This window comes from Orcinus orca, chromosome 15, assembly GCF_937001465.1.
Source record: "Orcinus orca chromosome 15, mOrcOrc1.1, whole genome shotgun sequence".
Classification (NCBI taxonomy): Eukaryota; Metazoa; Chordata; class Mammalia; order Artiodactyla; family Delphinidae; genus Orcinus; species Orcinus orca.
In genome coordinates, this window is record NC_064573.1 from 52,758,268 (window position 1) to 52,778,214 (window position 19,947).

The window sequence follows — 19,947 nt, forward strand, 5'->3', positions numbered from 1 at the left end:
TCTGAGCAAAATCTGTGGGAGTTACAGTTCTATGTATGATTAAGTGGTTCTTTGCTCCAGAGTGCAAGTTAATACCACATGAATAACACTGAGTTATTAAAAGTAATACAGCAAACTCATATGACTACTTTTCGTTGGTAAATTCTTTAAAGCTTTTCCTTAAAAAATCGAGATACAACTAACCGTACTAAACTGCAGAGCTCAATGGATTCTGTCTATCTATCATCTATCTATCTATCTTCAGGCATCCAGAAACAGAACAAGAAATAAATCAAGATGCAGAACATTTCCAGCACTGCAGAAGGCTTTCTAATGACCTTTCCCAGTCAATATTTTCCCACCTCGAGGTTTCCACTATTCGGGTTCCCACAGATTATTTCACTATTCCTGGCCTTTATGTAATTGGAGTTGTAAAATATGTACTCTTTTGCTGTCTGGCTTCTTTCACTTATCATTATGTCTGTGAGATGCATCCAGATTTTTCTCTAGGACATTCTTTCTCTCCCAATATTTTAGTTAAAAAGTAGCCATTACTTTGTAATAACTTTAAATGGAGCATAATCTATAAAATATTGAATCACTATGTCACACACCAGAAAATAATATAATATTACAAATCAACTATACTTCAATTAAAAAAAAGTCAAACACTGAGACATTGAAAGGATTGTGAGTGAGCACACACAAACTCTCCTTCCAGGTTCTACACTACCATCACTTTGCTATACCATCTATCCATCCATCAGTCCAGTTTTTGATGCGTTTCAAAGTATGTTATTGGTATCAGTGTCCTTCATTCTGGTCCACTTCAATATGCATGTCTTTCCCTTAGTATATTCTTGATTTCTGAAAAGTTTAGTAGTGTTAGGAAAATCTGTGTGACTTCTGAGAGACAAGGTGAAAATTATTGGACCATCGTGATTGAATTTAGTTTCCCTGTTGTAACATTTCATAGTTTGGGCTTCAGTATTTTTGTTTATGGGGTAGAAGTTGAGGGAGGAAGCAGTCGATTTCTAGCTTTTTTTGGGGGGAGGAGGGTTGGAAGGGTAGTGAGGATCTGTAGATCCCACAGGAAGGAAGTGGGAGGGATTCAGAATTGAGAAAGGAGGAGGACGAGATGCAGCAATTCAGGGAAAAAGGAATGAGGTCTGAGTTGTACTTTCTGATTTCAGGAAGAAGAAAATAGAAGCTTCTTTCACTTAATCCTTAAATTTGCTCTGGCTAAGTGCATTTTGTTTAGAGGAAACTCTGCTGAAAATAGCAGATGTTTAGTCTAAGCATAACAAGTGTGTATGCAGAGTTATTGAGAACGGAATACTGTTTCTCAATTTTTACTTTTAACGTGAGTAGGCAAGATCGTGGAAAGCATCTTGGGGGAGGAAAATCTTCAATGTATTTCTAAAATGAAGGACAGGTGAAAGGGACTTCAGAGATCATCTGATCTCAACTCAAATTAGAATGCCTTGAGGAGCTTTCAAAAAACCACTGCAGGGGCTTCCCTGGTGGCGCAGTGGTTGAGAATCTGTCTGCCAATTCAGGGGACAAGGGTTCGAGCCCTGGTCTGGGAAGATCCCACATGCCGCGGAGCAACTAGGCCCGTGAGCCACAACTACTGAGCCTGCACGTCTGGAGCCTGTGCTCCGCAACAAGAGAGGCCGCGATAGTGAGAGGCCCACGCACCGCGATGAAGAGTGGCCCCCGCCTGCCACAACTAGAGAAAGCCCACGCACAGAAATGAAGACCCAACGCAGCCAAAAACAAATAAATTAATAAACTCTTAAAAAAAAAAAAAAAAAGAAAACCACTGCAGAGGGAAGGAAATCCAAAAAAGAGGGGATATATGTATACATATAGCTGATTCACTTTGCTGTACAGTAGAAACTAACACAACATTGTAAAGCAACTATACTCCAATAAAAATTAATTAAAAAAATAAGATAAAATTCAATAACCATTAAAAAAAACCACTGCAGAGCTTCTGACCTAACCAATCTAGGGTGAGGTCTAGACATTTGTGTGTGTGTGTATATATATATATATATATATATATATATATATATTTTTTTTTTTTTTTTTTTTTTGCAGTACTCAGGCCTCTCACTGTTGTGGCCTCTCCCGTTGTGGCGCACAGGCTCTGGACACGCAGGCTCAGAGGCCATGGCTCACGGGCCCAGCCGCTCCGTGGCACGTGGGATTTTCCCGGACTGGGGCATGAACCCGTGTCCCCTGCATCGGCAGGCGGACTCTGAACCACTGCGCCACCAGGGAAGCCGGACATTTGTATTTTTAAGAAGTTCTCCAGGTGATTCTAATGTGCAGCCAATTAGAGAACTGCTAATGCAGTTCAAACTTTTGGTACCTACCTTTAGAGGATACTTTCTTTTTTTTTTTTCCATAAATTTATTTATTTTTGGCTGTGTTGGGTCTTTGTGGCTGGGCGTGGGCTTTTTCTAGTTGTTGTGGTGAGCGGGGGCTACTCTGTGTTGCGGTCACGGGCTTCTCATTGTGGTGGCTTCTCTTGTTGTGGAGCACGGGTTCTAGGCCCATGGGCTTCAGTAGTTGTGGCACATGGGCTCAGTAGTTGTGGCTTGTGGGCTGTAGAGTGCAGGCTCAGTAGTTGTGGCGCACGGGCTTAGTTGCTCCGCGGCATGTGGGATCTTCCTGGAGCAGGGCTCGAACCCGTGTTCCCTGCATTGGCAGGCGGATTCTTAACCACGGTGCCATCAGGGAAGTCCCGTTAGCAGATAACTTTTAATCAGATGTAGGAAGATAAAGTGACACTTGATGCATATTTCTTGGCTAATGCATAATTAAGACAAGCACACAGTCAAAAATGTGTCACAAATTACCACCTGAAGAGGATCCTTTCCACAAATATCTGTGCTTAGAGGAATTCTTTCTATAAATGGCTTGTTTTCTGATGTCAGCAAACATGCTGATTTAGAACTTCTTTTCCACATGAATTGAAATGATCATATATAGACTCCATGGGGGTGTATTATACAGAATCCAATAATAGCTGAAAAGATCACATTCTTATATTTGTTCAAGCTGCCATCTGTGGTGATATGCTGATATCGTGGCATTAGACAAAAACAACACTCTCCGAAGGGCAGTTGACATAAGTTTAGTCCTGCTTTGAGAACTTTTAACTCCACAAAAACTTCAATGCAGTCTGTCATATGGATCATCTCAGGGTCCTTGTGAATGTCTTCTGTAAGCAAGGTGATATTTAACAAGCCCGTTTTTAAATGTTTGCATTTAAATTCCTAAGTCAGTTGTAAATGAGTATTATGAACCGAGGTGGCTTAACATCTGTTTATATCAAAAAGATTTAAGTTGACCACAAGCTAATAGAAACCAGCTGTATAGTGATCCCTCTAGTCCATCTCTTACTGAATAACAATGTGTGGGAGCAGGAAGTCACACCATATGAGAACGGTAGTAAAAACGGGATGATTCTGAAGAGCTTCATTGCCATAGAAGAGTTATCCTGTGCTTTTCCAGAAAGCCATTCATTCACCAAGGTGAATGAATAGGTACCAGTTACAGTGAAGCTAGTTTTACTCTTTGAAATAATTATAGCTAACATTTGTTGAACATTTGGTATGTGCCATCACTGTGCTAAACATCTTATTTTACTTCCTTAAACTCTAACAATAACCCTATGATAGATACTTTATGTTACAGATAACTAGGGAGGCTGAGGCTCAGAGAGAAATTTCCTTGAGCTCACACATTGATAGAGATGAGACTCAAACTCAGTCTGATTCTAGAGCTAGAGCTTTTCACTAATGCCTCCCAAGGAAAAAATTTTCCACCGTATTTTGTTGGCTGCCTCGAAATTTAGCTGCCTCTCTCCCTTTTTGGAAGGAGCTTGTACTACTGAAACTTTAACTCTTCCAACTGTAGGATCCAAAGCTGCACCGGAAATGGACTTTGGTAGTTCAAGTTGATAGTGTAGTATCATGTGGTAAAGAGTATGGATTTTGGAGTCAGGAGATTCAGGCTCGATTCCCAGCTTTATCACCTCCTGGCATTCTAGCCTTGGACAACTTACTATCTCTTCAAGTTTCTTTCCATTTATGAAATCAAGATAAAATTTTCTACCTTTCATTATTGTTGTGGGTGTTAGAGATAATTCATATAAGATGCTATCTGACAAAGAGTATCATTATTATTTTTCAACCCTAATTTGACATATGTGTGGCCGGGGACAGCATTCACAGGTCCAGTTGTCATGATTTAGTGGAGGGCAATGAAGGAAGAAAGAATTTGACTTTTCATTAGTCTTTTGCTGAACTAAGCCACCCACTAATGAAGTTTTACCACGTTTTCATATCCCTAAATGAATATGAATGGTTGTTTTGGATTGGCAAAATTGATAAAAAAGTCAGTCAAGTTACTTTGAAAGCTAACCTTATTTTGTATCAAAGAAAATATACTTACCACTGTCTTTAGTCAGAGGTCTTATCCACTCAGAAATAGAGCCCATTAGTTTTGCAAATTCCGTGCTTTACAATTGTCCTTTGAGTCAGGATGCTTGTTCATAAATGCATGCCATTTTGGCAACTTTAAGAAAAATAGAAATCTAGTGTCTACCTTAGGTTAGTTTCTAATCATCTGTTAATTTCAGTAAAATCTTCTGTGCATAGACAGGGCCAGGCCTCTTGCTTTGTAGGTATAAATGAGGAGCTTCCTAATTATCCCAGGGAAAGAAGGTTGCTTTAAGAGTAGTTGCCATAATTTATACCACTGTATTTTTTACCTTTTAAATAAATTTTAAGTAAGAAGGTTAAAATAAATTAGATAATTTTTCTTTATGCCATGTGGCTATATAAAATAACAGTTAAGAATCACTGTCACTTCTGGCAAAGGTGATATATTTCCTTTGAAAAAATTTTTTTTGGGTCTCCATTGAGTATTCCTGATTCTTGTGGGGGAAAAAAGCAATTGAAAAACTTTATTTTTAAATTTTTATTTATTTATTTATTTTTTAACATCTTTATTAGAGTATAATTGCTTTACAGTGGTGTGTCAGTTTCTGCTTTATAACAAAGTGAATCAGTTATACATATACATATGTCCCCATAGCTCTTCCCTCTTGCATCTCCCTCCCTCCCACCCCTCTAGGTGGTCACAAAGCACCGAGCTGATCTCCCTGTGCTATGCGGCTGCTTCCCACTAGCTATATATTTTACATTTGGTAGTGTATATATGTACATGCCACTCTCTCACTTTGTCCCAGCTTACCCTTCCCCCTCCCCGTATCCTCAAGTCCATTCTCTAGTAGGTCTGCATCTTTATTCCTGTCTTGCCCCTAGGTTCTTGAATAGCTTTAGATAAAAGAACTAAATTTTTATTGGGGTTTCAGAAAGAGACCAGGAGACAACAAGAGAAGTGGAAGGAAAGAGAGTTGAATAAATGGAGGGTACATGTCAGCTTGGAGGTGAGTGTATTAATGACTTGGTAACTGTTGATGTTCATCATGAGTGAACATTTCAGTCTGGGGAACTATTATCCTTACAACTAGAATAATCAAATTTTATTCTGTTGAGGGAGGAGGTACTATATGCCTCCAGGCCTTGACATTCAAGTTAGCACCACTGATGAATTCATAATCATCCATTAAAGACAAAAAATAAACTCAACCTCACTGGCCTATACCCTGTACACCCTTTTGCAGAGGATGACCCCATTTTCTTCTCTTTCACCTAGGCATTGGTCTTCCCTTATTCTTTCTCTATAACACCTATATAATATCCTTTTCATCACCTAGATTATTTCATATCCATCCACCTCTCACCTTTGTCACTGCTACTACTCTAGACAATATATGTTCCCTGGGTGACGGTAATTGCTTCCTGTCAGGTCCTCCTCAACTGCATGTGTCCATCTGCAGCCTGGAGTAATCTCTTCAAGACACAAATCTTAATTCATACACCCCCTTTGCTAAGAAAGCTCCAATGGATTTTATTGCCTTTAGGATAAAGACTATGAGCTACATGGCTCAATGTTGCCTGCTTGTCTAACTACTTCTTTAGCTTCATTGCCTACCTTCCTTTCACTCTTCCTCTTTGTAACAGTGGGCTTTGTCCAGTCTCTCTCAAGCATCCTCTTTCCTCCTGTCCCAGGGCATTTGCATGTACTCTTTTCTCTTCCTGGAATGCTCTTTTCTCTCCTGTCTTTACCTAGTTAATTCCTGCCTGTGGATCTTAATTCTGCTTAAGAATGTCTACCTCAGAGAGACCTTTCTTAATTGCCATCCCACCAGCTCAAATCAATCCCCCGCTTAAATGTTCTCCCAGAAGTGGGTTGCTCTCCTTAATTTCACATTTCTGGTACAATTTTACAATTCTAAACTTTGAATAATGCCTACTTCCTCGCTAGATTATAAGATCCATGAAGGTAGGGACTTTGTTCTTGCTTACCATTATATTTCTAGCATCTAGCACTGTGCCTGGCACAGAGCAGGTTCTCAAATGTCACTTGAATTATTGAAAACTGTCTTGGTATCATACTCTGTTTCAAGGAAGTATGTCTTGCAAAACTTCTGACCGAGCCACCGACTTATAGCCCAAGATCTGTAACCAAGATTGCCTTTAGTCTCTGTGTTTAAATCTTTGTCTTGGTTCTCTGTCCAGTATCCCAATCCATTCCTGTTTTTCCATCTGGTCATTGCACGATCTTAAATCTTGTCTCTTGAAACCCAGTTCCTGTGTTTGCCCACTATCTTCTCTATACCTAAGGGGCTAGTGTTTAGTGTTTTCTCCATTCAGTCCCATATGGTCTGTCCATCTCCCAAGCTCCCACAGCCTTTGTTGTGATATTTACCTTTTATTTTTTAACAACTCTTTAAAACTATTATAAAGTATGCATAAATAACTGCCATTCACTGCTCTTCAATTAAAAAAATTCATTTGTAACTTTATAGTCAAGTATTGAAAACTGTGGCTCAAACTGAGTCAAAACATAACAGGATACTGTCTCACATAACTGGGAGTCCAGAGGTCTGCCAGGGCACAGGCATGATGAAGTCATGAGCTCAGTGATGAAGACAATGTCCAGGGTGTCTTTAGTGTCTGTCTTCTGTCTTCCTTGGTGTTTTCTTCATCCTAAGCCTGATGTCCCTTGTGATTCCAAGATGGCTGCCAGTGTCGATGAGCCATGTATTTCCTGGTGCATGTCTAGCAAAATAAAGAGAAAAGGACATTTTTTCCCCCTCAATCATAGAGTACAAGTCTTTCCCTTCAGTCTGGTTGTACCAACTTTGGTTACATTCCCACTCCACACCAATAATAGTCATCTGGGGAATACAATGCATTGATTGGCTTAGAAATTAATCAGGATGCCCTCTGGAGTTACCTGAATAAAGTCAGAGTTTTTTAGGAAAGGAAGGAAGGGGTGGATGTTAGTTAGGTAACGAACAGTGTCTACTACCAATAACTATTACGGGCATACGGCTGGGTGTGGCACCAATACGAAACAGAACTTCTATACGTTTGGGGAGGCAGACAAGTAAACAAATAAGTAGAGTAGGAAGTCACAAATGTCAAATAAAAGTGTAGACCACAGGAGTCTTTTCCTTTTGGGACATGGGGGTTGCAGGGACAGTAGGGGCAGTTTTGCTGGCTGTCTTGTGGAGTCCTACTCTGTGGTTGATACCCCTTGCTGTTCAGTGGCCCTCAGAGAGGAGGTTGATTAAATGACAACAGCAAGAGTTTTTAACCTTCTGTGTCTTGGGTAATGCCTCCCTAATAAACCTGGATGAAAGTTTAAGCAGTTCTCTACTGAATGGTCCAGGTAATTTTCCCAAGCCACCCTGAGCTGGGGAGAAATTCAGCTCTAGCTTCATTCTGTATATCTAGTTACGTTCTTTTGCATTCTACAAAATGATGCTCCCTGCCTAAACCTTGAGGACTGTCCCACATGGAAGCTGTTCGCTGTTCCCTAACTTCCTCCTCTTTTTCACTTTCTCTTTAACTTGTTCCCTGTAGGTGTCTTCAGTGTCCTTCTGTTCTCCCAGACTTATCTTGGTATGTTCCATGCTTTTCCCTTCCATCTTCTCAAATATTTGTCTCAATCCATTATTCTCTCCTTGCATTTTCATTGCCCTCATTGTCAAATGAATGTCAGACCTTTCTCTTCTGCTCAGCTGTGTTGGCCTTGCAGAAGGGAGAGGTGAGGACAAACCCTTGAATGGGTACAGCATAGGGATAGGGAGAGAAAACATAAGGGGTTTTTACCCTGTTTGGCAGTTGGCTTTCTCCGCGAGCTTGAAATGGGTGCCTCTTTATCAAAGAATTGTTTTTTTCTTCCACACTGAGTAAGAAATTACTATTTTAATGTTAATTATTAGTATTTTAAATATTAATTAAAATATTAAAAGTGTGTCTTACCAATATTTCTCAGGAAAGACTTGGCTTTTTTATGCTAAGGCAGCGTTTCCTTCTCCAGTTTATATTATACGGCACCCTTGCATAGGTTCTTATTTCTCTTGAAACTCTAGGTTTATTCTGTGACTAGTGAGGAGAAAGATAGGAGTAGGAATTAGAAAAATGACCTGGGATCTCTTGATACAGGAAATTTCCAGGAAGGAGGTGGCATTTGGACTGCACTTTAAAGAAGAAATTATGTGTGATTAATAAGAATAGGGTTCAGGATGGGGAGGTTTGGGGTTGCAGGCCAGTTGGACATAAAACCTGGAGGCATAAAATTATATATCCTGTGCAGAAAAAGGTATCCTTGAAAGACTGAAATTGCATTTTGACAATTTGCTGATTGTCCTTAAATCTGTCCTTTTAAAATCATGTGTAAAATGCTTCCTTGTGAAAGTATTTTTAACTGAGTCTAGTAGGGCAGTGCTCCTAATCTTATTTTTAATTCTGGACTTGATTCTTTAGGTAGGAGTGACAAATGAAATTGGGTTTAATTACATTATTTCTTCTAGTTTAAAAATAAAAGTGGATGATGATATCATATTGTAAATCAAAATCTTAAGAGTGGATATGAGGGTTGGTGGGTGGGAGTACAAAGTAATTTTGCTGAGGAGAATTATGACTAATAAAAGATATTTGATTTTAGATGTCTTAATTCTTCATCTGTCAAATTAAAGTTCTAGGTTAAGAAATTAATTTCATATCCTGATGATTTCTCCAAAGTATCAATCATTATATGGTAATTCCCTAAATTCTGGGAATATAAATCTACAAGTCATCCAGATTCTACATATTAAAATCTGATTGTGCTTCTTTGCTGTCTTTTATTGCTTTTCATCCTTCTCTCTTGTCTATTTAATACTTTACTGCTAAATGAAATGAAAGGAGCTAATAGACACCTTCCTCTTTCATTTTGTGGAAAGATCAATTAAAGTACCAGTGGAAAATTTGTTACAATCCTTAGCTAGATTTGGGGGTGGGTGAAAATGTGTTCTTCTAGCCTGCCTTTTGATAATAATAGAATATTTGAAAGAAACATACCTAAAATAAAAAGGATAGTTCCTTAGCTCAGGAGAGTTTCTCGGTTCCACATTTTGTGCCTGAGCCATCTAGTTGGAGTAGGAGATGGTAGAAATGATGTGAAGCCTGTAGTTGGTTGTGGGCAAAGACTAGCCAGTATTAGCCTAATGATCCCTGAGATCTTCAAAGGACATTTTATCATATTATGACGGAGCATTTGTTATTCTCTTGACCTCTTAGCCCAAATCTTATAAAAACACGTTTATATTCTAGCTTTATTGCCAATTACATTAAATGCCTGATCCATCAAATATTAAATTTGGAAGGGATCTCAGACATCACTTAGTCCATCTTCTATATTTTACTCCTGGGATAAGCTTAGACAGTAGGGAGTGAATTCCAATTGCATTTTGAGGAATGGATTTAGAGGTTAGGAAACAAAAATCAGTTTTTAAAGTTGCTTTTGGTGTAAAGTGCAGTTCCTCTAGAGAAGCTTAGATTTGAGAAGTTAGAAGAACAGTGAGTAGACTTGCAGGCTAAGGAAGTCTAAAGCTAGTAAAAGCTAAATTCAGTGTAGAAGATGGCCTTAAATTTGTCGGGTTGAGTAGCTGATATCCTAACGTGGATGGCTCTGTTGAGTGGCTGGAAAAAAAAGGCTAATTGTAGTAAATGGGACAAGGGTAGGAGTTAGTTTTCAGAAAACTTTCTCTTTCCTATTAATCTGCTCCACTACTGAAATTCGAGAATGTTCAATCCTTAATTTTTAAAAAAGATACCTATATTCGGGTGTGCTTTATTTAATGATACTGTTTTATTTTTCCCCAAAATTGGTTGTAAAACAAATTTCAGACCATGGAATTGTTTTCACCGTGACTGGCATAATGGATTGGAAACATTGTCTCAGGGAAATTTTTTGATCTCAACATGAAATGCAAAACAAAACGAAAACTCTCTATGTAAAATATTCTACTGCCTTTTGGAAACTTATGTAGAACTAAAATCGTGTGAAACATTAATGACTTCAAGTCTCAAAACGCAAATAACTTCCCAGAAGTTTTATTCTCATGGGACTAAACTGATTTGAAGGAAATGCTCCTTCAAATGACCCTGCCTGGAAAGCCATTCTTTATTGGCAGAACAGAATAGGGACATTGATGCATAACAAATTACAATAAACACAGTGGCTTAAAAAACACCCATTCATTATCTCACAATCCTGTGGTCAGAGGTGGGATGGGCTTCTCTGCTCAGGGTTTCACAAGGCTCATACCTAGGTGTTGGCTGTGTTGGGCTTCTATCTGGAGGCTCTGGGGAAGAATAGCTTCTAATCTCATTTAGGTTTTTGGCTGGATCTAGTTCCTGTAGGTCTGAGGTCCTTGCTGGCCATCAGCCATGGACTACTCCCTGCTCTTAGAAACCACCCACATTCCTTCTTACATGGCCCTCTCCATCTCCAAATCCACAAGGGTGCTTCAGGTCCTAGTCATACTTGGACTCTCTCTAAATACCGCTTCTGCCATCATCTGGAGAAAACTATCCACTTTTTTTTTTTTAAACATCTTTATTGGAGTATAATTGCTTTACAATGGTGTGTTAGTTTCTGCTTTACAACAAAATGAATCAGTTATATATATATACATATGTTCCCATATCTCTTCCCTCTTGCGTCTCCCTCCCTATCCCACCCCTCCAGGCGATCACAAAGCACCGAGCTGATCTCCCTGTGCTATGTGGCTGCTTCCCACTAGCTATCTACCTTACGTTTGGTAGTGTATATATGTCCATGCCTCTCTAGCTTTGTCACAGCTTACCCTTCCCCCTCCCCATTTCCTCAAGTCCATTCTCTAGTAGGTCTGTGTCATTATTCCTGTCTTACTCCTAGGTTCTTCATGACATTTTTTTTTCTTAAATTCCATATATATGTGTTAGCATACAGTATTTGTCTTTCTCCTTCTGACTTACTTCACTCTGTATGACAGACTCTAGGTCCATCCACCTCATTACAAATAGCTCAATTTCGTTTCTTTTTATGGCTGAGTAATATTCCATTTGTATATATGTGCCACATCTTCTTTATCCATTCATCCGATGATGGACACTTAGGTTGTTTCCATCTCTGGGCTATTGTAAATAGAGCTGCAATGAACATTGTGGTACATGACTCTTTTTGAATTATGGTTTTCTCAGGGTATATGCCCAGTAGTGGGATTGCTGGGTCATATGGTAGTTCTATTTGTAGTTTTTTAAGGAGCCTCCGTACTGTTCTCCATAGTGGCTGTACCAATTCACATTCCCACCAGCAGTGTAAGAGTGTTCCCTTTTCTCCACACCCACTCCAGCATTTATTGTTTCTAGATTTTTTGATGATGGCCATTTTGACTGGTGTGAGATGATATCTCATTGTAGTTTTGATTTGCATTTCTCTAATGATTAATGATGTTGAGCATCCTTTCATGTGTTTGTTGGCAGTCTGTATATCTTCTTTGGAGAAATGTCTATTTAGGTCTTCTACCCTTTTTTGGATTGGGTTGTTGTTTTGATTTTGAGCTGCATGAGCTGATTGTAAATTTTGGAGATGAATCCCTTGTCAATTGCTTCATTTGCAAATAGTTTCTCCCATTCTGAGGGTTGTCTTTTTGTCTTGTTTATGGTTTCCTTTGCTGTGCAAAAGCTTTGAAGTTTCATTAGGTCTATTTGTTTATTTATTATTTTAATTTCCATTTCTCTAGGTGGTGGGTCAAAAAGGATCTTGCTGTGGTTTATGTCATAGAGTGTTCTGCCTATGTTTTCCTCTAAGAGTTTTATAGTGTCTGGCCTTACATTTAGGTCTTTAATCTATTTTGAGTTTATTTTTGTGTATGGTGTTAGGGAGTGTTCTGCCTTCATTCTTTTACATTTAGTTGTCCAGTTTTCCTAGCACCACTTATTGAAGTGGCTGCCTTTTCTCCATTGTATATTCTTGCCCCCTTTATCAAAGATAAGGTGACCATATGTGCGTGGGTTTATTTCTGGGCTTTCTGTCCTGTTCCATTGATCTATATTTCTGTTTTTTGTGCCAGTGCCATATTCTCTTGATTACTGTAGCTTTGTTGTATAGTCTGAAGTCAGGGAGCCTGATTTCTCCAGCTCTGTTTTTCTTTCTGAAGATTGCTTTGGCTATTCAGGGTCCTCTGTGTTTCCATGCAAACTGTGAAATTTTTTGTTCTAGTTCTGTGAAAAATGCCATTGGTAGTTTGACAGGGATTGCATTGAATCTGTAGATTGCTTTGCGTAGTATATTCATTTTCACAATGTTGATTCTTTGAATCCAAAAGCATGGTATATATCTCCACCTGTTTGTATCATCTTTAATTTCTTTCCTCAGTGTCTTACAGTTTTCTGCATACAGGTCTTTTGTCTCCTTAGGTAGCTTTATTCCTAGATATTTTATTCTTTTTGTTGCAGTGGTAAATGGGAGTGTTCCCTTAATTTATCTTTCAAATTTTTCATCACTAGTGTATAGGAATGCAAGAGATTTCAGTGCATTAATTTTGTATCTTGCTACTTTACCAAATTCATTGATTAGCTCTAGAAGTTTCCTAGTAACATCTTTCGGATTCTCTATGTATAGTATCATGTCATCTGCAAACAGTGACAGCTTTACTTCTTCTTTTCCAATTTGGATTACTTTTATTTCTTTTTCTTCTCTCATTGCTGTGGCTAAAATTTCCAAAACTATGTTGAATAATAGTGGTGAGAGTGGGCAACCTTGTCTTGTTCCTGATCTTAGTGGAAATGTTTCAGTTTTTCAGCATTGAGAATGATGTTGGCTGTGGGTTTGTCATATATGGTCTTTATTATGTTGAGGTAAGTTCCCTGTATGCCTACTTTCTGGAGAGTTTTTATCATAAATGGGTGTTGAATTTTGTCAAAAGTTTTTTCTACATCTATTGAGATGATCATATGATTTTTTTCCTTCAATTTGTTAATATGGTGCATCACATTGATTTGCGTACATTGAAGAATTCTTGCATTCCTGGGATAAACCCCACTTGATCATGGTGTATGATCCTTTTTATGTGCTGCTCGATTCTGTTTGCTAGTATTTTGTTGAGGATTTTTGAATGTATGTTCATCAGTGATATTGGCCTGTAGTTTTCTTTTCGTGTGACATATTTGTCTCATTTTGGTATCAGGGTGATGGTGGCCTTGTAGAATGAATTTGTGAGTGTTCCTCCCTCTGCTATATTTTGGAAGAGTTTGAGAAGGATAGGTGTTAGCTCTTCTCTAAATGTTTGATAGAATTCGCCTGTGAAGCCATCTGGTCCTGGGCTTTTGTTTGTTAGAAGATTTTTAATCACACTTTCAATTTAAGTGCTTGTGATTGGTCTGTTTATATTTCCTGTTTCTTTCTGGTTCAGTCTCAGAAGGTTGTGCATTTCTAAGAATTTGTCCATTTCTTCCAGATTGTCCATTTTATTGGCATAGAGTTGCTTGTAGTAATCTCTCATGATGCGTTATATTTCTGCAGTGTCATTTGTTACTTCTCCTTTTTCATTTCTAATTCTGTTGATTTGAGTCTTCTCCTTTTTTTTCTTGATGAGTCTGGCTAATGGTTTATCAATTTTGCTTATCTTTTCAAAGAACCAGCTTCTATTTTTATTGATATTTGCTATCGTTTCCTTCATTTCCTTTTCATTTATTTCTGATCTGATCTTTATGATTTTTTTCCCTCTGCTAACTTTGGGTGATTTTTTTGTTCTTCATTCTTTAATTGCTTTAGGTGTAAGGTTAGATTGTTCATTTGAGATGTTTCTTGTTTCTAGAGGTAGGATTGTGTTGCTCTAAATTTCCCTCTTAGAACTGCTTTTGCTGCATCCCAGAGGTTTAGGGTCATCATGTTTTCATTGTCATTTGTTTCTAGGTATTTTTTGATTTCCTCTTTGATTTCTTCAGTGATCTCTTGCTTATTTAGTAGTGTATTGTTTAGTCTCCATGTGTTTGTATTTTTTTACAGATTTTTTTCCTGTAATTGATATCTAGTCTCATAGCGTTGTGGTCGGAAAAGATACTTGATACGATTTCAGTTTTCTTAAATTTACCAGGGCTTGATTTGTGACCCAAGATATGGTCTGTCATGAGAATGTTCCTTGAGCACTTGAGAAAAAAGTGTTTTCTGTTGTTTTTGGATGGAATGTCCTAATAAATATCAATTAAGTCCATCTTGTTTAACTTATCATTTAAAGCTTGTGTTTCCTTATTTATTTTCATTTTGGATGATCTGTCCATTGGTAAAAGTGGGGTGTTAAAGTCCTCTACTATGATTGTGTTACTGTCGATTTCTGCTTTTACGGCTGTTTGCATTTGCCTTATGTATTGAGGTGCTCCTATGTTGGGTGCATAAATATTTACAATTGTTAATCTTCTCTTGGATTGATCCCTTGATCATTGTGTAGTGTCCTTCTTTGTCTCCTGTAATAGTGTTTAAAGTCTGTTTTGTCTGATATGAGAATTGCTACTCAGGCTTTCTTTTGATTTCCATTTGCATGGAATATCTTTTTCCACCCCCTCACTTTCAGTCTGTATGTGTCCCTAGGTCTGAAGTGGGTCTCTCATAGACAGCATATATACGGGTCTTGTTTTTGTATCCATTCAGCCAGTCTGTGTCTTTTGGTTGGAGCATTTAATCCATTTACATTTAAGGTAATTATTGCTATGTATGTTCCTATTACCATTCTTAATTGTTTTGGGTTTGTTATTGTAGGTCTTTTCCTTCTCTTGTGTTTCCTGCCTAGAGAAGTTCCTTTAGCATTTGTTGTAAAGCTGGTTTGGTGGTGCTGAATTCTCTTAGCGTTTGCTTTTTTGTAAAGGTTTTAATTTCTCCATCAAATCTGAATGAGATCCTTGCTGGGTAGAGTAGTCTTGGTTGTAGGTTTTTCCCTTTCTTCACTTTAAATATGTCCTGCCTCTCCCTTCTGGCTTGCAGAGTTTTTGCTGAAAGATCAGCTGTTAACCCTGTGGGGATGACCTTGTATATTGTTTGTTGTTTTTCCCTTGCTGCTTTTTATGTTTTCTCTTTGTATTAAATTTTTGATATTAAATATGTGTCTTGGCATGTTTCTCCTTGGATTTATCCTTTATGGGACTCTCTGCACTATCTGGACTTGACTGTCTATTTCCTTTCCCATATTAAGAAAGTTTTCAACTATAATCTCTTCAAATATTCTCTCAGTCCCTCTCTTTTTCTCTTCTTCTTCTGGGACCCATATGATTCGAATGTTTGTGCATTTAATGTTTTCCCAGAGGTCTCTGAGACTGTCCTCAATTCTTTTCTTTCTTTTTTCTTTATTCCTCTCTGCAGCAGTTATTTCCACTATTTTATCTTCCAGGTCACTTATCCGTTCTTCTGCCTCAGTTATTCTGCTAGTGATTCCTTTTAGAGAATTTTAGATTTCATTTATTGTGTTGTTCATCATTATTTGCTTGCTGTTTAGTTCTTCTAGTTTCTTGTTAAATGTTTCTTATATTTTCCTCATTCTATTTCCAAGAGTTTGGATCATGTTTACTATCATTACTCTGAATTCTTTTTCAGATAGACTGCCTATTTCCTCTTCTTTTGTTTGGTGTGGTGCTTTTTTTTTTTGGGATACGTGGGCCTCTCACTGTTGTGGCCTCTCCCATCGCGGAGCACAGGCTCTGGACGCGCAGGCTCAGCGACCATGGCTCATGGGCCCAGTCGCTCTGTGGTATGTGGCATCTTCCTGGACCAGGGCACGAACCCGTGTCCCCTGTATTGGCAGGTGGACTCTCAACCACTGCGCCAGCAGGGAAGCCCTGGTCTGGTGTGTTTTTACGTTGCTCCTTCATCTGCTCTGTGTTTTTTTCTGTCTTCTCATTTTGCTTAACTTACTGTGTTTGGGGTCTCCTTTTCGGAGGCTGCAGGTTTGTAGTTCCCGTTGTTTTTTGGTGTCTGCTCCCAGTGGGTGATGTTGGTTCAGTGGGTTGTGTAGGCTTCCTGGTGGAGGGGACTGGTACTTGTGTTCTGGCAGATGAGGTTGGATCTTGTCTTTCTGGTGGGCAGGACTGCATCTGGTGGTGTGTTTTGGGGTGTCTGTGAACTTAGTATGATTTTACGCCTCATCTCTGCTAATGGGTGGGGTTGTGTTCCTGTCTTGCTAGTTGTTTGGCATGGGATGTCCAGCACTGGAGCTTGCTGGTCATTGAGCAAACCTGGGTCTTAGCTTTGAGACAGAGATCTCTTGAGGAGCTCTCGCCAGTTGATGTTACTTGGGGCCGGGAGGTCTCTGGTGGTCCAATGTCTTGAATTCGGCTCTCCCACCTCAGAGACTCAGGCCTGAACCCAGCTAGAGCACCAAGACCCTTTCAGCCACATGGCTCAGAAGAAAAGGGAGAAAAAAAAGAAAGAAAGATAAAATAAATAAAGTTATTAAAAGAAAAAATTAAAAAAAATTATTAAAATAAAAAATTAGAAAAAGTAATAAAAAAAGAGAGCAACCAAACCAATAAACAAATGCACCAATGATAACAAGCACTGAAAACTAAACTAAGATAAACATATAAATGAGAAACTAGTCAGTCACATACAGCAATCCCCAAGTCTGCAGTTGCTCCCAAAGTCCACTGCCTCAATTTTGGGATGATTCGTTGTCTATTCAGGTATTCCACAGATGCTGGGTGCATCAAGTTGGTTGTGCGGATTTAATCTGCTCCTGAGCCAGCAGGGAGAAATTTGCCTTTCTCTTCTTTGTTTGCACAGCTCCTGGGGTTCAGCTTTGGATTTGGCCCCGCTTCTGCATGTAACTTGCCCTCTGGTGTCTGTTTCCGCCCAGACAGGACAGGCTTAAAGTAGCAGCAGATTAGGGGAATCTGGCTCACTTAGGCTTGGGGGAGGGAGGCGTATGGAATGAGGGGGCGAGCCTGTGGCGGCAGAGGCCGCTGTGACGTTGCAGCAGCCTGAGGCATGCTGTGTGTTCTCCCGGAATATCCACTATGTTTTAACGATCATGCTCCTAAACTGTTATTTCCTTGACAGTGAATTTTTGCATTGTGAGTTTTCCTTAAGTGGATTCATACAATTTTTTGTCAGTCACATATCTGTTTGGAGGGAGGCAATTCCCTAATGAAGATTTAAACTTTTTCCTTTCAAGTTTTTCTTTTTTTTTTTTAGAATGTTATGGTTAAAATTTAATCAACCTTTGATCTATCCTTGAATGAATCAGATCCATCCAGTAATAGCACATTTAAATACATGGTTTAAAGCAGTCTCTACTTCTGCGGCAAACAGAAAAAAAATAAAGGGTCTCTAGGAGCAAAATTAATTGCTCTGCATCAAGTTGCATTGCTATTTAAAGGAAATTTATATTATGATTATATTTTCCAGTATTTAAAAATTTCAGGCATATCTCACTTTCAGTATTGTGTGGTTTCTATTGTCAAACTTTTATTTGTTATTTGTTGAGTCTTAAACTTCATTAACCTCAAATGAGTGCATTTTTGGTGCAAAAAAGTACTCATAATATCCATGGGCTTTTATAATTTTTAAAAAGGATTTCTTATTTCCCACATTTAATTTTGAAAGTATATAATGATGTGGCTAATATTATTGATTATTTTAGTAAACTGTTAGTGTTCCAAATTTGGTAGTTAAAACATTATGATTCCTACAGTCGATTCAGAAAATTTTGTGGAATCACAATTTTAATTGGACTGCTTACTCTTATGAATTTTATTTTCACTTCATATTCCCTTGGCTCTGATCTTAAACTATTTCATCAGTCGATAAAGAGACGCAAAGATATTTCCAACCCACAATGACCTCATTCTCCAACACAGATTTCCAATGAAGAAGGGGGAGAATGCTGTGTTTCTTCTAAATCTATCCCCTAATTGCTTTTATCTTCTGCAAAAGTTCTGTTTTATTCAGGTGGTTGTTTTGAAGCATTCTGTGCTTTCAGAATCTCTTGAAATATTTACAGATGATGAGTCTGCAGCCAAAACACTCAATAAACAGCACCTGCAGAACTTAGAGTTTGTCTAAATTTGGAAGTCAACTGGGGACTGGTCGTTTGGATAGGTCTAGGGAATATGACTTTTGGAAGAGAATTTCAGAAACTTGACATAAAAGCTTGTCATATTTACAATGTAACTGCTAGATTTCTTTTTATACAGTGTATTTTTGTCATTTTAGTATAGTTCCGATTGTTTTTTACATTTAATATGCCAGGTTACCACTCTTTTTGGTAATTAAGAGATTGTGTAAATATTGCAAATTTGCAGAACAGTACCTTTAAGTTAACCTGGCTGAAAGTAAGATTCCTCTGTACTTATGACACAGCAGGGTGGGTATTTGACTCTGCTCTCATCCTTCTTCCAATGGTATGCTGATAAATGTTTAACAACAGGCTCATCAAAAATAAAGCCCTGATTTGTAGCATTTGCTGATTTACATGTAAGTACTTCCTCCATGGCCGATTTCAAGGTACCAACGATTTAATTGCCACCTTGCAAAATTTCTGAAAATTTAATAATTGGCAAAACTGGTATAACAAGCTGGTATAATCATGAACTGATAAAGGTCTGCTATAGCACACCACTGCCTGAATCTCTCTTACCTCCTGACATACACTTGCCTGTCTCAAACATCCACAATTCAGAAATTTTCATCTTTATTTGTATATATCTTAGTACTTTTTCCATGTTGTTATTGTGTTAGATTCATGGAAAAGCTGAAACTTTGTTTTCGCTCTTCTAATTTGCATGCAACAAAATTGCCAGGAGTTACTGCCTGAAAAATACCTTAGAATGATTCCTTTGCATTGAGAGCAAGGAATTCTATTTATAGGGAGAAAATAACATTCATTATCCATCCAGCACCCCACTCCCCCACCCCAAAGAAATAAATGTGTATGTGAGAGAGAAAAGGGAAGAGGAATTTTTTTTTTTTTTTGGCAGTATGCAGGCCTCTCACTATTGTGGCCTCTTCCGTTGCGGAGCACAGGCTCCGGATGTGCAGGCTCAGCGGCCATGGCTCACGGGCCCAGCCACTCTGTGGCATGTGGGATCTTCCCGGACCGGGGCATGAGCCCGTGTCCCCTGCATCGGCAGGCGGACTCTCAACCACTGTGCCACTAGGGAAGCCCAGGGAAGAGGAATTTTAAAGTAAAGATAAAATTTAGTCTAATGTAATTTCTTTCTCTTTATAGCTTTTATATGGACTTCTGAAGTGCAGGCACTTTGTATGACAAAAGGGAGGAGTAAGAAAGCTGGCTTGCTTAGCCTAAAGACAAAGAGTCAGTCTCTTGTAGAAGTTACAGGAGCTTTCTCAGGATGTTTTATTGAGAGGTCTTTAGATAGAGAAGCAGAATAAGAGAAAGAAAATGATGTGAAAATGGCATTATCAGCCGTCTCTCATTGCTCTTGTAATGAAGTAGACCTCTGAGAGTTTTGCGGCTTCAGTCCTCAACTGCAGTTAATTAGGTCACATCAGCAA

General features: G+C 38.6%; 1 long non-coding RNA gene across 1 annotated transcript in view; it reads left to right on the forward strand.

The window, feature by feature from the left end:
• The window catches only part of LOC125961201 (uncharacterized), a 149,324-nt gene that overhangs the window by 69,245 nt on the left and 60,132 nt on the right, over nucleotides 1-19,947 (forward strand). The window lies entirely within an intron of this gene.